The following is a 22,039-nucleotide window of genomic DNA, read 5'->3' on the forward strand; positions in this document are numbered from 1 at the left end:
ATCAATCTGTTATTTCTATGATAATTTTAACCGGTGATTCCCCTTTTTCTTTCCCTTTTTTTTTTTTTGCATTCTTAATTGTTTGTCCAATCAATGTCTTGTGCACACTATATATATATATGCTCTCATTGCACTATTAGGTAGATCATGAGTAAGACTTCATAGTTGAAACGCGTTGATCCTCCTCACTGGTGTGCCAGGTGTTTGCTATGTAAAGATTTTTCTTGTTGAAGAACTATTTATCGCTTTAGTTGTCTAATAAAGTCTCACAAAGTCTGAACTGCCTCCACCTCCAGTTTGGAGGTCAGTCTTCATGTATCGTTTGGCCCACTGGAGCTGTTTCTGCTTGTGTGCAGTGGATAGAGGTGGTCGACAGGATGGCTTACGCACCTCTGAAGGACCCTGCATCTTGTTGTTCTGGGGACGTTGGAGGCACCAGCAGCTTCAAAAACTTGTCTGCTGCTATGACAAGGCATTTTTGCAGCTGCTCATTTAACCTTATGCAATTGCCTGTTGGAAAGAGTCCTCAATTTTTCCTTATCAGCACGCACACGTGTGTGCTGGGAATCAGCTAGATACTTCTTGATTGTGCGATGATCACGATGACGTGTCTTGGCAATGTTGAATGTACAGTAGTCATGCCTTGACCTAAATACTCCACAATTTGTTGCTTCTCAGCAGCCGACACATCCTTTTTCTTTCCCATTTTGGCAAAATGTAGGCTGCTTAATAATGTGGAACAGCCTTCTTAAGTAGTCTTGCCTTTATTTGGACACACCTGCCAAACTCATGTGCACAGGTATCTGCAATTGTTTTCAGTGATATAAAGAGCCCTGACACACATCACCATCAATGGGTTTACATGACAAACAAAAAAAATCTAACCTTATCACTCCTAAACTTTGTGCATAATAATTTGGAACACAGTGTATTGAATGTGTCACTATTCTGTTGACAAAGCTGTGCCGTGCAGCTCCATAACTGAGCAGTTCCGGCTGCCGCCGACACCAGGAAGAGCTGATCTCCGGGGGTACCGAGTGCCACAGCCCCCACCAATCAGACATTGAGGACCTACCCTAAGGATAGTCCATCAATGTTAAAGTCCCAGACACCTCCTTTAAAGAACTGATAGATTTCACCGCTTCACTAAAACGAAGTAAAATTGACATCTTGGTTTTTTTATTCTTGTATTTATGGGTAAATATAATTTTTACAGTAAAATGTAATTAAGTATGTCGAGCCGTTTGGTTTCTACAGCCTCTATGTATCACAGTACATGTAATACTGCAAAACGAGGTAACTGTGAATCCACAAGTGAGCTCGTCTATAGGCCGAATAATTAATTGTCCAAGTTAATTTACACATCAATAATAATAATAATACAAACTTTCCATAATGATACACAGAAGAAAAAGAGTCATGCTGAATACTAAAAGTATATTAAACACCTTTTATTAGTTATATAACTCACACAGAATATATTAAAAGTTAGGGCTTAGAAGAGCACAACAATAGCCCATAGTATAACAGAGCAATTAAATAGGTACAAAGATACAAAAGTATTACAGGTAAGTGACAGATAGTCCAAGATAAAATAGGAGCCAGGCACAACACCAGAATGTATGGGGCAATCTCACAGGTAAGTGGTAGTATTACTATTGCACAATTCCCATGTAAAGGCACGAAGGGAAAACCACCCCAAAATGGAGTCAGAGGGAAGTATATATTTAGCATGTAACAGCAGGTAGCCACTAGCATAAACTTCCCTCTATCCCAGCATTATAGCTGCAAAGGGCCCTTGGAAAAGGAAAAATCTATTTCCGAAACGTGCGTTGGGGAAGGAGCTGTGGCACAACTACCAGGACACCATGATGGGTAATATACCGTTTTAATACCTTTCAATGTTGCTATATTACATATAGGCACCTTCCCTAAACAACGACTTTCCAACGATCACGGCCAGGTCGTATCGCTGGTCGTGATCGTTGGAAAGTTGCAGAGTGTGACAGTACCCTTATTCTACGGGCAAATGTTAAAGCTGTGAGAAGGGCCGTTTTAAGTGATAAGGTTTTAAGTGGTATCGAATCTATGGGCTCAAACGGGGGCTCTGTTAGAGCTGACAAGACTAAATTTAAGTCCCAGGTTGGTAGACTTTTTATGTTTATGGGTTTAGATCTTACAGCAGCTTTAATAAACCTTGTTACCCATGGATTAGCAGCTATATTCTCACTGTATAATGCCCCTAAAGCCGCTTTTTTGCACCTTTAAGGTGCTTACCGAGAGGCCTAGAGCTAAGCCTTTTTGTAGGAATTCTAATACTTTAGCAACTGGGACCCCATCTTGTAATTTTACCCCAGAGGTGGACAGAAACTTTTTCCAGGTTTTGTCGTAGATTTTAGTTGTTACTGTTTTCCTACTTTTCAAAAGTGTGGACACTAGTTTATCCGAAAAGCCCCTTGCCTTTAGTAGTGACCTCTCAAGTTCTACGCTGTCAAGTGGAGACTCTCTGACTGAGGGTGGAACACCGGTCCCTGCGATAGGAGGTCCGGAAGATCCGGAAGAGCCCATGGATCGGCAACTGATAGCATCCTCAGCCAGGAAAACCAGGTCCTTTTGGGCCAGAAGGGGGTTATTAGGATGAGTCTCGCCCTATCTTGTCTTATTTTGCGCAGAACTCCCGGGATAAGTATATAAGGGGGAAATGCATATGCGAGACCCTGAGTCCAGGGAATCGTGAATGCATCCAGTGCCCGAGGGCCCCCCTGGGGTCTAGAGAGCAGAATTCTTTTACTTTCCTGTTCTCTACACTGGCAAAAAGGTCTATTGCATGGACCCCCTATAGTTTGGTGATCTGATTGAAGGCACTTTGATTCAGTGTCCATTCCCCCTGTTTTAAATAGGTACAGCTTAAGAAGTCTGCTTTTAGGAAGTTGTTTTCTGTAAAAAGATTTGGAAGTGGCCTTCATTAGGGCTTGAGACCTGGTCCCCACTTGGTGGTTCAGGTAGGCTACCACTACCTGATTGTCCTAAAAAACCCAGACATGATGCCCCTGCAGGCTGGGAAGGAAATATGATAGGATGCCCCGTATTCCTGACCTGTCCAGACTCCCTGAGAGATACTGTTGCCCAGGTGAGCTCCCCACCCCGTGGGACTGGCATCCATGGTAACTATCCGAGATATGTCTATTACCAAAGGAACCCCTTTTGATAGGTTGTTGGAATCCAACCACCAGGCTAGGGAAAGAAAAGTGTCTGAATTTAGAGTCATATGTCCTTCTAGATGTCCCTCTAGTGTAATCTGATTCCTCAGAATATCCCACTGGAGATTCCTGGTGTGAATTTGTGCCCACTGTATTGCTGGGAGGCAGGCAGAAAGGGACCCCAGTAGTGACATCGCCCCTCTCAAGGTCATATGAGGGTTTGAGCAAGCTCTTGAGACAAGATTTAATATTTTTTTTTTTTTTTTCTGGTCTGGAAGACGACATTCCTGTGTTATCGAGTCCAAAGTTAGGCCCAAAAACTCTTGAACCCTGGTCGGTTCTAGTTTTGATTTTTGGAGATTTATAAGCCAGCCTAACTCTGTTATAGTTTTTATTACTCTGTCGCATTGTTGGCGACAGTGTTGGGCTGAATTGCTGACAATTAGAAAGTCGTCCAAGTATGGTACTATTACAATGTCTTTTTCTCTTAGATGTGCCATCATTTCCGCTATCAATTTGGTAAATACACGGGGTGCCACTGAAATGCCAAAGGGAAGGGCTTTGTACTGGTATTCCCTTACTTCTCCTCCCATGACCACTGCTAGTCTGAGGTATTTCTGGGAGTTGTTGTGGATGGGGACGTGATAGTACGCGTCGCTGAGATCCAACACTATCATGAAGCAATTCGGAAACAGGTTTTTGATTGTTGATTTTATTGATTCCATTTTGAAACTTTGGTTCTTTACATAGCCGTTTAGCTTCCGCAAGTTTATTATTGTGGCGAAGGATCCATCCAGTTTTGGAACCAGAAACAGTGGGGAATAAAACCCTGTCCCTCTTTCCAGTAGGGGGACTTCTTGAATGACATCTTTGTTTATGAGCTTTGTAATTTCTTGTTCCAGTGCCTGTTGTTGCTGAGGTGAGGATTTTAGTGGGGTGACCACATAGTTTTGGGGAGGAAGGGAAGTAAAGTTTATTTGAAGTCCCATTTTATCAAGTTTAAAATCCAGGTACTGGTTGAGATTTTTTCCCAGGCCGGAAGGTATTGAGATAATCTTTCCTCCCACCCTGGGGGAGGTGTCACTTAGGGGTCTTTTTATCTCTTGGAGAATTACCAAAGAGGAACCCCCATCCCTCCTTTTCCCTTCCTCCCATGTGTTCTGTTCCCTTGGGGGACGTCTCTGGAAAAACTTCCTATTCCGAAAGGGCTGCTTAAATGGTGTGGCCAGGTTAGGGAACCCTTTTTTCTTATCTCCGGCTTTTTGTAAAATGTCATCCAGGGTCTCCCCAAACAAAAATTTTCCCTCACATGGAATTGAACAAAGTTTCTGTTTAGTCTGTAGGTCGCCTGGCCAACTTTTTAGCCATAGCGTGCTACGAGCTGCATTAGATAAAGCTGCCGATTTTGAAGTGAGTTTAATAGAGTCAGCTGACGAGTCCGCCAAAAAGGCTGCCGCCCCTCTAATCATGGGAATCAATTCTATCACTTGATTTCTAGATACCCCGTCTCTTAGTTGTTTTTCTAAGTTATCTATCCAAATTATTAGCGATCTAGAAGTACATGCTGCTGCTATTGCAGGCCTTAAACATCCCCCTGACGATTCCCAGGCCCCTTTAATGAAGGTATCGGCTCTTTTGTCAAGGGGATCCTTCAGAGTTCCCATGTCCTCAAAGGGCAACGCAATTTTTTTTGAGGCCTTAGCTACTGCTACGTCAAGTTCAGGGGCTTTATCCCATGAAGTAGAAGCCTCTTCCTCGAAGGGATATTTCCTTTTAAGGGAGGGTACGGATGAGTTTTTCCTTTCTGGCTTTTCCCACTCCTTTTTAATTAATGCTTGAACATTTTTGTTAAGTGGAAAGACTGCGCTTTTTCTGACCTAATCCTCCAAACATGATGTCCTGTACCGTCTTGTCAGGACGGGGATCCAGGACCCCCATGGTCGATCTAACAGCCTTCACAAGGGCATCGACTTCATCTAAAGGGAAGCAGTGGCGACCTCCACTCTCAGAATCCGAGGAGGAGGAGGAACCCCGTCTGTCTGAATCTCCATTTTCAGAACTAGAGGAATCAGAGAGTGAATAGGGTACAGGTGTTTTCTCTTTAACTCCTTCCCCTTTAAGGGATTTAAACGCTGTTTCTACCTCTGATCTGATTACAGATCGCAATTCAGAGGCAAAATTAGGGGTTTCCTCACAAAGGACTTGTCCTATACAGGAATCACACAATTTTTTATCCCAAGTTTGCGATAAGGATTTTCTGCACAGGGGACAGGAGCTATGCTTAGTTTTCTCTGTTCTTTTTTTTGCCTAAAAATAAATGGAAAAGAGGGGACCCCAAGTATTTGGTGAACTTTCACGAAGATCACTCACCCATCTTGCGCAGCCACTGGAGGAGGTAGAGGATCCTGTATGAGATCCATAGTCGGTGGTGTCGGCTGGTTAGCCATACTGGAGCCTTTACTCTGCGGCGTGGAATGGCTGCTGGAGCGAGTACTGCGGGTGCCGGCAGAGGATCTTTTTCTTTGCGCATCCGGCTTGCGCTGGTGGTGCTGCTGCTGCGGCTGTAATGGCTGCGGTGGCTAGAGCTGCTGATCGCTGTCCTCCATTATTGGGACTGCATGCAGCAAGGAAATATCTCCACAGCAATCTTTTAAAAAGAAATTTTGGCGCCAATCCACCCCCTCCTCCAGGGCTGCGTCATCGGGAAGCGCTAATCCCCATACCTTGATCTGCGCATGCGCGCGCTGCCTGGGACCCGGAATGTTATGATCCTAATGGCAGAGGATCTCAGGAGTACCAGCTAAGTCTGCAAACACAAAAAACCAGCTCATAGGGAAGTGGTAACTAGGCTGACCGTATACCTGATCCTAACACAAACAACTAGCAGCAGCCGGGAACGTACCTACGTTGGTTCTAGACGTCTCGCGCCAGCCGGAGAACTAACTAACCCTTTCAGAGAAAATAAGACCTCTCTTGCCTCAAGAGGAAAGACCCCAAAGTTAAATACAAGCCCCCCACAAATAATAACGGTGAGGTAAAAAGAAATGACAAACGTAAGAATGAACTAGATTTAGCAAAGAGAGGCCCACTGACTAATAGCAGAAAATAGAAAGATGACTTATACGGTCAGCAAAAAACCCTACAAAATATCCACGCCGAATATCCAAGAACCCCCGCACCGACTAACGGTGTGGGGGGAGAATAACAGCCCCCCTAGAGCTTCCAGCAAAATCAGCAATCACATTTTAAACAAAGCAGGAACAAAATAAGGAAAATTCAAATGCACAAAAATAGGAAAGCAGGACTTAGCTTATCTTGCAAAATCAGGAGACCAGGAGACAGGAGAAAACAGACATGGTCTGATAACAACGAATCCAGGCACAATACAGAGTATCCAGGAAGTTTATATAGGCACACCCAAGGCCAAACGAACCAGGTGGGTGCCAACCTGGGGAAAGACACTCCAAGTGCCATACCGCTAATGACCACAAGAGGGAGCAAAGAAATATAGTTCACAACAGTACCCCCCCTTTAAGGAGGGGTCACCGAACCCTCACCAAGACCACCAGGGCGATCAGGATGAGCAGCGTGAAAGGCACGAACCAAATCGGCCGCATGAACATCAGAGGCGACCACCCAAGAATTGTCCTCCTGACCATAGCCCTTCCATTTGACCAGATACTGAAGCCTCCGTCTAGAGAGACGAGAGTCCAAGATCTTCTCCACTACATACTCCAACTCGCCCTCAACCAACACCGGAGCAGGAGGCTCAGCAGCAGGAACCATAGGCACCACGTACCGCCGTAACAAAGACCTATGGAACACATTGTGAATGGCAAACGACACCGGAAGATCCAAACGAAACGACACCGGATTAAGGACTTCCAAAATTTTATAAGGACCAATAAAGCGAGGCTTAAACTTAGGAGAGGAAACCTTCAGAGGGACATACCGAGAAGACAACCAAACCAAATCCCCAACACGAAGTCGGGGACCCACACCGCGGCGGCGGTTGGCAAAGCGCTGAGCCTTCTCCTGTGACAACTTCAAGTTGTCCACCACAAGATTCCAAATCCGCTGCAACCTATCCACCACGGAATCCACCCCAGGACAGTCAGAAGGTTCAACATGACCCGAGGAAAACCGCGGATGAAAACCAGAGTTGCAGAAAAATGGCGAAACCAAAGTAGCGGAACTTGCCCGATTATTAAGGGCAAACTCAGCCAATGGCAGGAAGGTCACCCAATCATCCTGATCCGCAGAAACAAAACATCTCATGAAAGCCTCCAGCGTCTGATTAGTTCGCTCCATTTGGCCAATAGTCTGAGGATGAAAGGCAGATGAAAATGACAAATCGATGCCCATCCTAGCACAAAAGGATCGCCAGAATCTGGACACAAACTGGGATCCTCTGTCAGACACGATATTCTCAGGAATGCCGTGCAAACGAACCACATTCTGAAAGAACAAAGGAACCAAATCGGAAGAGGAAGGCAACTTAGGCAAGGGCACCAAATGGACCATCTTGGAAAAACGATCACAAACCACCCAGATGACAGACATTCCTTGAGACACCGGAAGATCTGAAATGAAATCCATGGAAATGTGCGTCCAAGGCCTCTTCGGGACGGGCAAGGGCAAAAGTAACCCGCTGGCACGAGAACAGCAAGGCTTAGCCCGAGCACAAATCCCACAGGACTGCACAAAAGATCGCACATCCCGCGACAGGGACGGCCACCAAAAGGACCTAGCCACCAAATCTCTGGTACCAAAAATCCCAGGATGCCCTGCCAACACTGAGGAATGAACCTCGGAAATAACTCTACTGGTCCATTTATCAGGAACAAACAGTCTGTCAGGTGGGCAAGAGTCAGGTCTACCAGCCTGAAATCTCTGCAACACACGTCGCAAATCAGGAGAAATGGCCGACAAGATTACTCCATCTTTAAGAATACCCGCTGGCTCTGAGACTCCAGGAGAGTCAGGCACAAAACTCCTAGAAAGAGCATCAGCCTTCACATTCTTTGAACCAGGCAGGTACGAGACCACAAAGTCAAAACGGGAGAAAAATAACGACCAACGAGCCTGTCTAGGATTCAGGCGCTTAGCGGACTCGAGGTACATCAGATTTTTGTGATCAGTCAAGACTACCACACGATGCTTAGCTCCCTTGAGCCAATGACGCCACTCCTCAAATGCCCACTTCATAGCCAACAACTCCCGATTACCAACATCATAGTTCCGCTCAGCAGGCGAAAACTTCCTAGAAAAAAAAGCACATGGTCTCATAACAGAGCAACCAGAGCCTTTCTGCGACAAAACAGCCCCTGCACCGATCTCAGAAGCGTCTACTTCAACCTGAAAGGGAAGTGAGACATCAGGCTGGCACAAAACAGGCGCCGAAGTAAACCGGCGCTTCAACTCCCGGAAGGCCTCAATGGCCGCAGGAGCCCAATTAGCGACATCAGAACCTTTCTTGGTCATATCCGTCAAAGGTTTTACAACGCTAGAAAAATTAGCAATAAAACGACGGTAGAAATTAGCAAAACCCAAGAACTTCTGAAGACTCTTAACGGACGTGGGTTGAGTCCAATCATGAATAGCTCGGACCTTGACTGGGTCCATCTCCACAGTAGAAGGGGCGAAAATAAAACCCAAAAAGGAAACCTTCTGCACTCCAAAGAGACACTTTGAGCCCTTCACAAACAAAGCATTATCACGCAAAACCTGAAACACCATCCTGACCTGCTTTACATGAGAATCCCAATCATCCGAGAAAACCAGAATATCATCCAGATAAACAATCATAAATTTATCCAGATACTTCCGGAAAATATCATGCATAAAGGACTGAAACACTGAGGGGGCATTAGAAAGCCCAAAAGGCATCACCAAGTACTCAAAATGACCTTCGGGCGTATTGAACGCAGTTTTCCATTCATCTCCCTGCTTAATGCGCACAAGGTTGTACGCACCGCGAAGATCTATCTTGGTGAACCACTTGGCACCCTTAATCCGGGCAAACAAGTCCGACAATAGTGGCAAAGGATACTGAAATTTGACAGTGATTTTATTCAAAAGCCGATAGTCTATACACGGTCTCAAAGACCCGTCTTTCTTGGCCACAAAAAAGAATCCCGCACCAAGAGGGGAAGAGGATGGACGAATATGTCCCTTCTCCAAAGACTCCTTAATTTAAGCACGCATCGCGGCATGCTCAGGTACAGACAGATTAAATAGTCGTCCCTTAGGAAATTTACTACCAGGAATCAAATCTATAGCGCAGTCACAGTCCCTATGAGGAGGAAGGGCACTGGACCTGGACTCACTGAATATATCCTGAGCAAATACTCAGGGACTTCAGAAGGAGTAGAAGAAGCAATAGACACCGACGAGGAATCGCAATGAATTCCCTGACAACCCCAAATTGAGACGGACATTGCCTTCCAATCCAAAACTGGATTACGGATCTGTAACCATGGCAGACCCAGAACGACCAAATCCTGCATTTTATGCAAAACAAGAAAACAAATCACCTCCCGATGTTCAGGAGACATGCACATGGTCACTTGTGTCCAATACTGCGGCTTATTCTCCGCCAATGGCGTAGCATCAATTCCTCTAAGAGGAATAGGATTTTCTAAAGGCTCTAGGACAAAACCACAGCGCTTGGCAAACGACAAATCCATAAGACTCAGGGCAGCACCTGAATCTACAAATGCCATAACAGGGTAGGAAGATAATGAGCAAATCAAAGTCACAGACAAAATGAACTTAGGCTGCAAATTACCAATGGCAACAGGACTAACAACCTTTGATGGCCGTTTAGAGCATGCCGAGATAACATGTGTAGAATCACCACAGTAAAAACACAACCCATTCTGACGCCTATGATTTTGCCGTTCGGTTCTAGTCAGGATTCTATCACATTGCATTGAGTCAGGCGTCCGTTCAGACAACACCGCCAGAGGATTAGCAGTTTTGCGCTCCCGCAAACGCCGATCAACCTGGATGGCCAGAGCCATAGAATCATTCAGACTTGTAGGAATGGGAAAACCCACCATCACATTCTTAATGGCTTCAGAAAGGCCATTTCTAAAATTTGCGGCCAGAGCACACTCATTCCATTGAGTAAGCACGGACCATTTCCGAAATTTTTGGCAGTACACCTCAGCTTCATCCTGGCCCTGAGAGATAGCCAGCAATGCTTTTTCTGCCTGTATTTCAAGATTGGGCTCCTCATAAAGCAATCCGAGCGCCAGAAAAAATGCATCAATATTTGCCAATGCCGGATCTCCTGGCGCCAATGAGAAAGCCAAATCCTGAGGGTCGCCACGCAAGAAGGAGATAACAATTTTAACTTGTTGAGCTGAGTCTCCAGACGAACGAGGTCTCAAAGATAGAAACAATTTACAATTATTCCTAAAATTCCCAAATTTAAATCGATCTCCAGAGAACAGCTCAGGAATAGGTATCTTAGGTTCTGACATAGGACTGCTAATAACAAAATCCTGAATGCCCTGCACACGTGCAGCAAGCTGATCCACACTAGTAATCAGAGTCTGAACATTCATGTCTGCAGCAGAGCTTCAAGCCACTCAGAGATAAAGGGGAGGAAGAAAAAAAAACAAAAACTCAGAATTCTTTTCTTATAATCCCACTTCAGCAATGCACTTATTCGGCCTGGATTACTGTTATGATCCTAATGGCAGAGGATCTCAGGAGTACCAGCTAAGTCTGCAAACACAAAAAACCAGCTCATAGGGAAGTGGTAACTAGGCTGACCGTATACCTGATCCTAACACAAACAACTAGCAGCAGCCGGGGAACGTACCTACGTTGGTTCTAGACGTCTCGCGCCAGCCGGAGAACTAACTAACCCTTTCAGAGAAAATAAGACCTCTCTTGCCTCAAGAGGAAAGCCCCAAAGTTAAATACAAGCCCCCCACAAATAATAACGGTGAGGTAAGAAGAAATGACAAACGTAAGAATGAACTAGATTTAGCAAAGAGAGGCCCACTGACTAATAGCAGAAAATAGGAAGATGACTTATACGGTCAGCAAAAAACCCTACAAAATATCCACGCCGAATATCCAAGAACCCCCGCACCGACTAACGGTGTGGGGGGAAGATAACAGCCCCCCTTGAGCTTCCAGCAAAATCAGCAATCACATTTTAAACAAAGCAGGAACAAAATAAGGAAAATTCAAATGCACAAAAATAGGAAAGCAGGACTTAGCTTATCTTGCAAAATCAGGAGACCAGGAGACAGGAGAAAACAGACATGGTCTGATAACAACGAATCCAGGCACAATACAGAGTATCCAGGAAGTTTACATAGGCACACCCAAGGCCAAACGAACCAGGTGGGTGCCAACCTGGGGAAAGACACTCCAAGTGCCATACCGCTAATGACCACAAGAGGGAGCAAAGAAATATAGTTCACAACACCGGAAGTAGAGGTGTTATGAACTATACTTTTGGGCTCCCTCTTGTGGTCACTCGTGGTATTGCTCTTGGATACTCTTTCCCCAGGTTGGTAGTCACCTGATTCGTTAAGACTCTGGGTGTTTCTATTTAAACTTCCTGGAGTCTTAGTCCATTGCCTGGCATCCATGTAATCAGTCCTTGTCTGGTTGCTCTTGTCTACTGGTCCTGATTTTTGCAACATAAGCTAAGTCCTGCTTTCTTGTTTTTTGTTTATTTGTATTATTCTGTTTTTTGTCCAGCTTGTTCATAATGTGATTCCTGATTTTCCTGGAAGTTCTTGGGGGGCTGAAATTCTCCCCCCATACCATTAGTCGGTACGGGGGTTCTTGGATATTCAGCGTGGATATTTTTGTAGGGTTTTTCGCTGACCACATAAGTCCGCTTTCTATATTTCTGCTATTATATAGTGGGCCTCTCTTTGCTGAATCTAGTTCATACTTACGTTTGTCCTTTCCTCTTACCTCACCGTTATTATTTGTTGGGGGCCTGTATCTACTTTGGGGTACCTTTCTCTGGAGGCAAGTGAGGTCTGTATTTTCTCTGAAAGGGTTAGTTAGATCTCCGGCTGGTGCGAGACGTCTAGAACCAACGTAGGTACGTTCCCCGGCTGCTATTATTTGTGGGCTAGGATCAGGTATGTGGTCAGCTCAGTTACCACCTCCCTAAGAGCTAGTTTTTATGTTTGCAGACTTTGCTGAAGACCCTGAGATCCTCTGCCATTAGGATCACAACAGTATGCCAGGCCACTGAATAGTTAATGCATTGTAGAAGTGGGATTAAAAGAAAAAGAAGTTCTGAGTTTTTTTTTTTCTTCTTCCTTCCCCTTTATCTCTGAATGGCTTGAAACTCTGCTGCAGACATGAATGTGCAAACTCTGATTACTAGTGTGGATCAGCTTGCTGCTCGTGTGCAGGGCATTCAGGATTTTGTTACTAGTAGTCCTATGTCAGAGCCTAAGATTCCTATTCCTGAGCTGTTCTCTGGAGATCGATTTAAATTTAGGAATTTTAGGAATAATTGTAAATTGTTTCTATCTTTGAGACCTCGTTCGTCTGGAGACTCAGCTCAGCAAGTTAAAATTGTTATCTCCTTCTTGCGGGGCGACCCTCAGGATTGGGCCTTCTCATTGGCGCCAGGAGATCCGGCATTGGCGAATATTGATGCGTTTTTTCTGGCGCTCGGATTGCTTTATGAGGAGCCCAATCTTGAAATTCAGGCAGAGAAGGCTTTGCTGGCTATTTCTCAGGGCCAGGATGAAGCCGAAGTGTATTGCCAAAAATTTCGGAAATGGTCCGTGCTTACTCAGTGGAATGAATGTGCTCTGGCCGCAAATTTCAGAAATGGCCTTTCTGAAACCATTAAGAATGTGATGGTGGGCTTTCCCATTCCTACAAGTCTGAATGATTCTATGACGCTGGCCATTCAGATTGACCGGCGTTTGCGGGAGCGCAAATCCACTAATCCTCTGGTGGTGTTGTCTGAATAGACGCCTGATTTAATGCAATGTGATAGAATTCAGACTAGAACTGAACGGCAAAATCATAGACGTCAGAATGGGTTGTGTTTTTACTGTGGTGATTCTACACATGTTATATCAGCATGCTCTAAACGCCTAACAAAGTTTGTTAGTCCTGTCGCCATTGGTAACCTGCAGCCTAAATTTATTTTGTCTGTGACTTTAATTTGTTCATTATCTTCCTACCCTGTTATGGCGTTTGTGGATTCAGGCGCTGCCCTGAGTCTTATGGACTTGTCGTTTGCCAGGCGCTGTGGTTTTGTCCTGGAGCCTTTAGAAAATCCAATTCCTCTTAGAGGAATTGATGCTACGCCATTGGCGGAGAATAAACCGCAGTATTGGACACAAGTGACCATGTGCATGACTCCTGAACATCGGGAGGTGATTCGTTTTCTTGTTCTGCATAAAATGCATGATTTGGTCGTTTTGGGTCTGCCATGGTTACAGGCTCATAATCCAGTTTTGGATTGGAAAGCAATGTCTGTGTCAAGTTGGGGTTGTCAGGGAATTCATTGCGATTCCCCGTCGGTGTCTATTGCTTCCTCCACTCCTTCAGAAGTTCCTGAGTATTTGTTTGACTATCAGGATGTGTTCAGTGAGTCCAGGTCCAGTGCTCTTCCTCCTCATAGGGACTGTGACTGCGCTATAGATTTGATTCCTGAATAAATAAAGAGAATCAGAGTTTTTTTCATATATAAAAAATTGTAATTTTTATTGTTACATATAGTATTAACAATTAATCATTATATTACGTACAAAAGACAATCTGTCCATATGGAAAGGAAGATGATCCAACTTGGTGATAAATCCAGTGAAAAATGCTACAACACAGGACTGACTATATATGCGGCTTCTAGCTAATTACCAACAGCCCTATAGGCATGTATGAGATAATCTTAACCAATCTTTTCTGAATAAGAGCGATAGCACCTAATATATGTCAATAATAATTGCGTTATAAAAGTAATTACACTAATTCAATGACTTATAGGTGTCGCATCATATTCAGAGTGAGATTACACATATAAATATGAAAAAAATAGGGGTTAATTACCCATAGTATCACAATGTCAGATCTGGGAGCGCTTATTAAAAGCGCTACAACACAAAACTGACTATATGTTATCACTTCTAGCAGATTGCCAAAGAAGTCCTATCAGCATATATAAGGTAATCCTAAATAGATCCTCTCTGAATGAGAGCGACAGAGCATGGTATATATCGGTAATAGTCACACTATTAAGGTGACTGCACTGGTTCAATGACCTATGAGCGTCGCATCTCATTTAGAAGTAAACCGCATGTAAACATCTAACAAAATATAAAGGTTAATTACCCATTTTATCAGATAGTCAGACCTGGGAGCGTTCACTGTTCCCCGACGCGCGTTTCGCGAGAAAATAGCCTCTCGCTTCCTCAAGGCTTCCTCAAGGCTGGTTTTTTTGTATGTTCAAGATTTGATTCCTGGTAGTAAGTTTCCTAAGGGACGATTATTTAATCTATCTGTACCTGAGCATGCCGCGATGCGTTCTTATATAAAGGAGTCTTTGGAGAAAGGACATATTCGTCCATCCTCTTCCCCTCTTGGTGCGGGATTCTTTTTTGTGGCCAAGAAAGACGGATCTTTGAGACCTTGTATAGACTATCGGCTTCTGAATAAAATCACGGTTAAATTTCAATACCCTCTGCCACTATTGTCGGACTTGTTTGCTCGGATTAAGGGTGCCTGTTGGTTCACCAAGATAGATCTTCGTGGTGCGTACAATCTTGTGCGCATTAGGCAGGGAGATGAATGGAAAACTGCATTTAATATGCCCGAAGGTCATTTTGAGTACTTGGTGATGCCTTTTGGGCTCTCTAATGCTCCTTCAGTGTTTCAATCCTTTATGCATGACATCTTCTGGAAGTATCTAGATAAATTTGTGATTGTTTATCTGGATGACATTTTAGTTTTTTCTGATGATTGGGATTCTCATGTAAAGCAGGTCAGGATGGTGTTTCAGGTTTTGCGTGATAATGCTTTGTTTGTGAAGGGCTCAAAGTGTCTCTTTGGAGTGCAGAAGGTTTCCTTTTTGGGTTTTATTTTTTCCCCTTCTGCTGTGGAGATGGACCCAGTCAAGGTCCGAGCTATTCATGATTGGACTCAACCCACGTCTGTTAAGAGTCTTCAGAAGTTTTTGGGTTTTGCTAATTTCTACCGTCGTTTTATTGCTAACTTTTCTAGCGTTGTTAAACCTCTGACGGATATGACCAAGAAAGGTTCTGATGTCACTAATTGGGCTCCTGCGGCCATTGAGGCCTTCCGGGAGCTGAAGCGCCGGTTTACTTCGGCGCCTGTTTTGTGCCAGCCTGATATCTCACTTCCCTTTCAGGTTGAAGTGGATGCTTCTGAGATTGGAGCAGGAGCTGTTTTGTCGCAGAGAGGCTCTGGTTGCTCTATGATGAAACCATGTGCTTTCTTCTCCAGGACGTTTTCGCCGGCTGAGCGGAACTATGATGTTGGTAATCGGGAGTTGTTGGCCATGAAGTGGGCATTTGAGGAGTGGCGTCATTGGCTCGAGGGAGCTAAGCATCGTGTGGTGGTCTTGACTGATCACAAAAATCTGATGTATCTCGAGTCTGCTAAACGCCTGAATCCTAGACAGGCTCGTTGGTCATTGTTTTTCTCCCGTTTTGACTTTGTGGTCTCATACCTGCCTGGTTCGAAAAATGTGAAGGCTGATGCTCTCTCTAGGAGCTTTGTGCCTGACTCTCCTGGAGTCTCAGAGCCGGCTGGTATTCTTAAAGAGGGAGTGATTTTGTCGGCCATTTCTCCTGATTTGCGACGTGTGTTGCAGAGATTTCAGGCTGGTAGACCTGACTCTTGTCCACCTGATAGACTGTTTGTTCCTGATAAATGGACCAGCAGAGTTATTTCCGAGGTTCATTCCTCGGTGTTGGCAGGGCATCCTGGGATTTTTGGTACCAGAGATTTGGTGGCTAGGTCCTTTTGGTGGCCTTCCTTGTCACGGGATGTGCGTGCTTTTGTGCAGTCCTGTGGGACTTGTGCTCGGGCTAAGCCTTGCTGTTCTCGTGCCAGCGGGTTGCTTTTGCCGTTGCCCGTCCCGAAGAGGCCTTGGACACACATTTCCATGGATTTCATTTCAGATCTTCCGGTGTCTCAGGGAATGTCTGTCATCTGGGTGGTGTGTGATCGTTTTTCCAAGATGGTCCATTTGGTGCCCTTGCCTAAGTTGCCTTCCTCTTCCGATCTGGTTTCTTTGTTTTTTTCAGGATGTGGTTCGTTTGCACGGCGTACCTGAGAATATCATGTCTGACAGAGGATCCCAGTTTGTGTCCAGATTCTGGCGATCTTTTTGTGCTAAGATGGGCATTGATCTGTCGTTCTCGTCTGCCTTTCATCCTCAGACTAATGGCCAAACGGAGCGAACTAATCAGACGCTGGAGGCTTATTTGAGATGTTTTGTTTCTGCGAATCAGGATGATTGGGTGACCTTCTTGCCATTGGCTGAGTTTGCCCTCAATAATCGGGCTAGTTCCGCTACTTTGGTTTCGCCATTTTTCTGCAACTCTGGTTTTCATCCTCGTTTCTCCTCGGGTCATGTTGAGCTGGGGTGGATTCTGTGGTTGATAGGTTGCAGCGGACTTGGAATCATGTGGTGGACAACTTGAAGTTGTCACAGGAGAAGGCTCAGCGTTTTGCCAACCGCCGCCGCGGTGTGGGTCCCCGACTTCGTGTTGGGGATTTGGTTTGGTTGTCTTCTCGGTTTGCCCTTTGAAGGTTTCCTCTCCTAAGTTTAAGCCTCGCTTTATTGGTCCTTATAGAATTTTGGAGGTCCTTAATCCGGTGTCTTTTCGTTTGGATCTTCCTGTGTCGTTTGCCATTCACAATGTGTTCCATAGGTCTTTGTTGCGGCGGTACATTGTGCCTGTGGTTCCTGCTGTTGACCCTCCTGCTCCGGTCTTGGTTGAGGCGAGTTGGAGTATGTGGTGGAGAAGATCTTAGATTCTCGTCTCTCTAGACGGAGGCTTCAGTATCTGGTCAAATGGAAGGGCTATGGTCAGGAGGATAATTCCTGGGTGGTCGCCTCTGATGTTCATGCAGCCGATTTGGTTCGTGCCTTTCACGCTGCCCATCCTGATCGCCCTGGTGGTCGTAGTGAGGGTTCGGTGACCCCTCCTTAAAGGGGGGGTACTGTTATGAACTATACTTTTGGGCTCCCTCTTGTGGTCACTCGCGGTATTGCTCTTGGATACTCTTTCCCCAGGTTGGTAGTCACCTGGTTCGTTAAGACTCTGGGTGTTTCTATTTAAACTTCCTGGAGTCTTAGTCCATTGCCTGGCATCCATGTAATCAGTCCTTGTCTGGTTGCTCTTGTCTACTGGTCCTGATTTTTGCAACATAAGCTAAGTCCTGCTTTCTTGTTTTTTGTTTATTTGTATTATTCTGTTTTTTGTCCAGCTTGTTCATAATGTGATTCCTGATTTTGCTGGAAGCTCTTGGGGGGCTGATATTCTCCCCCCATACCATTAGTCGGTACGGGGGTTCTTGGATATTCAGCGTGGATATTTTTGTAGGGTTTTTTGCTGACCACATAAGTCCGCTTTCTATATTTCTGCTATTATTTAGTGGGCCTCTCTTTGCTGAATCTAGTTCATACTTACGTTTGTCCTTTCCTCTTACCTCACCGTTATTATTTGTTGGGGGCCTGTATCTACTTTGGGGTACCTTTCTCTGGAGGCAAGTGAGGTCTGTATTTTCTCTGAAAGGGTTAGTTAGATCTCCGGCTGGCGCGAGACGTCTAGAACCAACGTAGGTACGTTCCCCGGCTGCTATTAGTTGTGGGCTAGGATCAGGTATGTGGTCAGCTCAGTTACCACCTCCCTAAGAGCTAGTTTTTATGTTTGCAGACTTTGCTGAAGACCCTGAGATCCTCTGCCATTAGGATCATAACATAGAGGTGCACTAGATCCGGGGCGGCGGCCATCTTGGTGCACCTCGCACACTATGCGCATGTGCCCGCCTCGAATCAGGAAGTGCTTGTTGCGCTGAAGATGTAAGGCACACCGGGTCCCCGAAGCCCCTACCCCAATCCAGGGAGGCGTCTGCGCTTCCCTCCACACACTCTGCAGACCCCTCGGTCCCAGCAGTGGCGGCGTCGGACACCGCACCAGCCGTGACAGGGGCCTCCCCGCCGTCATAGCTCGACTGGCCGGCTCCGGATTTAAGGTACCGATCCTAGAGGGTTCCCTGTCAGGGACAGGAAACCAAATTGACGCAGGAGAGAGGTACCGCCCTTTTATCCTATAGGTTTCCTGTCCCTCAAGGGCGGATCCCCTCTCTCTCTCTCTCTGGTAGTGCTGTCATGGGCGACTGAGAAACACAAATTTTATGTAATTTTTTAATATGCAGATTAACGAACCCAAACCATGTTGGACAATCCAGTGTATAGGGACTGCATCTCTTTCTGGTGATTATGAGCCATTAACAAACTAAGAAGCCCATTGAACCAGGTGGGGGCCCAGAATCACTGGTCATAGGTGCTGGGATATCTACTCCTAACATGTGGCGGTGATTAGAGAAGTTATGATTCTATAATTCTTCACTTTCCTCCGCAAATATTTCGGGTTGTGCCAACTTTGGACTCACAAAATATGCAAAATATGGACATTATGTTGATAGTTCCCTTCTTCCTATGTCTCCAGTGGGATCCTGATGGCTCCTTCTGTTAAACTGTCACTGTTAGGGCACAGCATGGCGGCCTCATGGCTGCGTGATGCCAACTGATGCCCATGCCAGGAGCGGGCAGTTACTGCTGGTCTGAGCCCATCATGGCTGACACGTTTCTGGATTACCCCTTATAATAATACAGGAAGGATATATATCTTGGTACCGTGTTAGCCAGTAGATAGAAAAATATTTAGAATTGAGAGTCCTCAGTGGTTGATACCTTTTAATGGCTAACTGAAAAGATGGTAACAAATTGCAGCTTTCGAGACTACACAGGTTCTTCATCAGGCAAAGACTAAAACAAATTCTGAAGAATCACATATTTATGCACAACATAGCACAGAACAAAAAAAAACCATGGATAAGACACGTGACATGAAGCAGAATTACCATGAGTGATAAACAGTTACGTCCATAAATGTTGGGCCAATTCTTAGATAAGGAATGTTTTATTGTCCTGATTGGGGTCTCTGTTGTGATGACCCCACATAGTCTGAGGGGCAAGTTCCTTAGTTGATGTAAAAAGACATAAATCCATGCGACACATTCATTCCAAAACTAAGACAGTCAAAGGTCGTCATCAGTTTATATTCCCAGACTCTTCTGTCTCTCTTAGATTTGAAGTTTCCTTTCAACACAAGTAATTTCATGTCCATAATGCTATGATCCGGGAGACAGAAATGTATTGCCACAGGTAGATTCATTCTTTTTTCTCTTATTGTGTGGCGATGAGAGTTCATCCTTGTTCTCAGTGTTTGTCCTGTCTCCCCCACATACAGACCCCCAGTTGGACATTTAGTACAAATTAGGTACACTACATTAGATGTGGCCCAACATTTATGGACATAACTGTTTATCACTCATGGTAATTCTGCTTCATGTCACCTGTCTTATCCATGGTTTTTTTTTGTTCTGTGCTGTTTTGTGCATAAATATGTGATTCTTCAGAATTTCTTTTAGTCTTTGCCTGATGAAGAGGCCTGTGTAGTCTCGAAAGCTGCAATTTGTTACCATCTTTTCAGTTAGCCATTAAAAGGTATCAACCACTGAGGACTCTCAATTCTAAACATTTTTCCCTTATAATAAAACATTTTATGCCATAAATTTACACCTATAAAATAAAAGTTCTCTTTTATTAATCATTACTTATTGTATGTTTATAGTGGATGAATTAATTAATGAACCGCAATAGTTTTCCAATATGTTTTGTGAAATTAACACCTTTCTGCCTGGCTCATGTCCTGACAATGCTACAGAATGAGGGGAAATACACCTCAGACTGATGTATCAGGCTGCAGTATAAATATAGCAATGCGATTGTTTTAACAATTTCTTTCTGTTTTGTTTTGTTTCTGTAGCATGATAAATGCTGCATAAAATTTCACTGCTCAAAAAAATTGCAGTATTACAAAGCCAGGCAAATTTCCCCAATTGAGATGGACGTATAAGACTGCAGTATCAATACAGCTATGCTACTGACATCCAGCCAAGTCTGGTTGTAGCTTTTTTTTTTTTTTTTGTAAATTCTTTATAACAAAACAAAGAACATTACAGACGTTTTAGCGAAGCAAAAATGAGCAATGATTGTTCCAGTGTGATGATGAATCAACACAACAAGCGGGGGGGGGGGGGGGGGGGAAGGAAAAAAAATTAGGTAAAGGGGAAGGGAAAGGAAAAGGAAAGGGAATAGGTAAATCCGGGTGGGTAAGAAGAAAGACTAGGTGTAAGAAGGGGAGGGAAGGTAGGGGAAATTAACTTTACATGTAAACAACATAACAGGTACACGCGTGGATACATCTAGTATATAATCAATACAGTAGCCAATAATATGCGAAAGGGCGAGAGCGGGCAAAGAACATTGTTAAGTCTTATCCGTTTGCATGTTTTTCCAGGAAACCAAATCTTCAGAAAAGATCGTGATTATGTACCTCCCAGCTCGAGAGTTCCTCTGGTCTGTAGATTAGTTCTATTTTAGTGATCCATTCACCTAACGTAGGAGGGATCTCACTTTTCCAGTGTATTGTTCTTAAATGTTTTGCAGCACTTAATAATAAGGGGAGGAGGCCATGTTTAGATGGTTTAAAATTGTTTGTCGGACATGAGAGAATAGCCTCAGAAGCTAATAGATTAGTTTTGATTAATTTTAGCTTTTTAAGGGTGAGATTTACGTCATCCCAAAAATTTCTGATTAAAGAGCACTCCCAAAATATATGGGTATGGTTGCCCTGACACCTATGGCACCTCCAACATAAGTCAGAATCAGAAAGACCTAAATGATGGAGTTTCACCGGGGTCATATGCCATCTAGTTAAAATTTTGTACGAGTTTTCTTGGAAAAGGATACAGCGAGAGAAACCTCGAGCATAGATCAGTATTTTAGTAATCTGGTCCTCTGAAAATTGGATGTTTAATTCGGATTCCCAAGAATGTATAAAAGATGGTTTAAAATTTTGAGGAGGAGTAATAAGGCGGGAGTAAACATGTGATATTATTTTAAATATTGGAAATGCAGTTTTAAACATAAGGTCTAGCCACGACCAGTTGGATTTATGTGGGTATTGTTGTCGAAATTGTAGGAGAGTCCGTTTTAACATGTTCTTGAAGGAAATTTTTTGGGGAAACCAGAGTGTTACTAGGCCAAATGTCATCTTTGAAGATTTTATTGTCATAAAAGTTGTTTAAGGAGTCTTTAGGTAGCATCGACCATGGATTGTATGGATCCTTAAAATTAGGATTAACAAGATATGGTATGGTTGCTATAGGAGTTAATGATGAAGGGAATGACTCTGGTGGTAGATCGTTGAGTATCAAGCGTCTGACTCGTAGGGTAGTCAGGGTAATTTCGTCTAATCTCAATGAGCTAGAAGGCTTTGAACGAGACCATAAAAGTAGGAATCCTTTAGTGCCTAGTAAGGCTAAGACGATGGTGTTCTGTGTATCCCTTTCAAAGCTAAGCACAATTCTCAACCCTCTACTCAAGTGAATAGCTTTATAATAAATATAAGGGTCCGGCACTCCTAAGCCTCCACAAGAGATGGGATACGTCAGTAGTTTGTAGGGCAACCTAGCTGCTTTATGTCTCCATATAAATATAGATATCA

The 22,039-nt window shown here is 44.3% G+C and overlaps 1 long non-coding RNA gene across 1 annotated transcript in view; it reads right to left on the reverse strand.

Moving 5' to 3' along the window:
* Positions 1-22,039, reverse strand: part of LOC143793644 (uncharacterized) — a 188,648-nt gene that overhangs the window by 35,980 nt on the left and 130,629 nt on the right. The window lies entirely within an intron of this gene.

This window comes from Ranitomeya variabilis, chromosome 1, assembly GCF_051348905.1.
Source record: "Ranitomeya variabilis isolate aRanVar5 chromosome 1, aRanVar5.hap1, whole genome shotgun sequence".
Lineage (NCBI taxonomy): Eukaryota > Metazoa > Chordata > Amphibia > Anura > Dendrobatidae > Ranitomeya > Ranitomeya variabilis.